Raw genomic sequence first — 2,321 nt, 5'->3', positions numbered from 1 at the left:
ACATTTATTCAAGGAGGAATCTTTTAACTCCAAAACTAAGGCATGCTCATATATTCATCTCATGAAGTTTATATGCAAATCTACTCAAATGCACTACACCATGAGGAAAATAATGCATGTAAGTCATTTCTAACAAGACCTAAGTATTTTCATGAACATGCATATTAGGAAGTCATGGCAACACACAAATCACACATGGCCTCTTATAAAAGAAAATCAAGAGGAACTTAAAATCTCAAGATCCTAAATGCTATAGGAGGACTACAAGGAAGAAGGATGAGGATATCGGGACTTCTCTTTCGACCTAGGCCTCCCAAGTAGCACCCTCAACTAAACCCTTACTAAAAGATCACTCCTACAACTTCATGGAACAACTTCCTTGTTCTTCTATTTCTTAACTAGTCGGTCTAAGATCCCCACCGGTACTTCTAATTTAGAGAGGTTCTCTTTAAGCAATGCTAGCTCACAAGGAACCTTACTAACACTACTCAAGACCTGATGTGAGACTACCAAACTGGGACTAAAACTTCTCATACTCACTACACCTCTCAAGGTGAGAATTTCAAGCAAACCTTACTCATGAACATCAAGGATACTCAACGACCTTGCTATCTAAGCACGGTATCTCCCCCTTGCAAGCAAGCCTATACAAACTCTTTTAAGCATCACTTCTTTCAATTCTAAGGTCGGAGTAAGTCATCACTAATCTTTCACATCCAACACACAAGATAATTCTAAACCATGGTGAATTACGCTTCTACCATCCTTAGAGGAGCCTATTTACTCAACCCATCTAGGCATTATTTAAACACTCTATTCAACCAATCTATCAACATACCTCAAAAATCATCATGACAAAGTCGAGTTCTACCATCAACTAAGCATAACAACACAAAAATCGTGCTGGATTGGCACACTATCTCCCCATTGGGAGTAAGCCTACACAAATTCTTCTAAACCTCTTTCATAACATAGAGGCAACAATGAAGCATCATTCATACTAAAGACAACATCAAAGTCTATCATTTCCAATCTATCAAGTCATAATAGACTAGTAACACGGGAATCTTGATAAAGCATAAAAACACATACCGGTAGCAACATAAGGAAGTCACTCTTGATCACCTCTAGATTGGAGAGCTTAAGATTTATTCTTATTTGGAACCTTCCCATCCAAACGAATTGGACCGGAGGAAGGGTAGAGTTGGGACCTCCGACGAATATCCTCTTCATTTCTAGAAACCTTAGGGCAATGCCTTATCTTGTGGCCCAACTCACCATAACCAAAACAAACATTAGAGCCCTCTAATCATTCAGCCCCTTACCTTTTATCACACTTACTACACCCCGATAAAAGAATCTCACTAATATCTTTATGAGACTTGGGGTTAGACACCCTCTTTTGGTTGAACTTAGGAGTACTTGAGAGACCTTGCCCGGGGAACTTTTGTCTAAACCTAGGGCGACCATGTCCATCAGACTTATCATCCAAGGACTCATCATCATCCAATCTAGATCTCTTTTTCTTCTTAGATTCATTCTTAAGTTTTGACTCTTCCATTCGTTGGGCGAAAACCATAAGACGTGAGATATCCATATCATATATAAGAATTGCCACACGACATTCATTTTCTACCAATTCGGATACTCCCATCATGAAATGCTTAATCTCAGCCCTTAAATTATCCACTATGCTTGGAGCATACTTAGGGAGTTGAGTAAAATTTAGGGAATACTCTTGAACACTCAATCTACCTTGCTTAAGGTTGATAAACTCTTGCATCTTAGCCTCCCTCAACTCTAGGGGAAAGAACCTATCAAGGAATGCCTTCTCAAAGACCTCCCATTCTATAGGACCTGGTTCTACCGGTCTACTCCCTTTCCATTGACCATACCATATTTGAGCTACCCCTTTCAATTGTTAAGCGGCTAACTCCTCTTTCTTTACCAAAGTCACCACCATGATATAAAAATCCTATACATCTCATCTACAAACTCTTTGGGGTCTTCCTCCACCTTGGAGCCATAAAACTCCAGCGGTTTAAATTTAACAAACCCCCTCACTCTTAAAGTTGTGGAATTCACAATAGGGTTCACATGGGGCCCAACATCCCTATTTGATTGAGCCATCATTGCTTGAGCCAACAATTGCAAAGAGGACTTCAATTCTGTCGGAGTCACATTCTCCACTATAGGGTCAATTGGAGCTTGAGGAGGATCTTGGGGTGGAACTTGGAGAGGAGCCTCTTGATCCACATTTCCTTCCTCATTTCTCCTAGCATTAGCCGTTGTATTAGTTGTACCCTGAAAATCAACGGGCA

This window comes from Solanum tuberosum, unplaced genomic scaffold (genome assembly GCF_000226075.1).
Source record: "Solanum tuberosum cultivar DM 1-3 516 R44 unplaced genomic scaffold, SolTub_3.0 scf00025, whole genome shotgun sequence".
Classification (NCBI taxonomy): domain Eukaryota; kingdom Viridiplantae; phylum Streptophyta; class Magnoliopsida; order Solanales; family Solanaceae; genus Solanum; species Solanum tuberosum.
The sequence above is the reverse complement of the archived record's forward strand: the minus strand, read 5'-3'. Positions refer to the sequence as shown.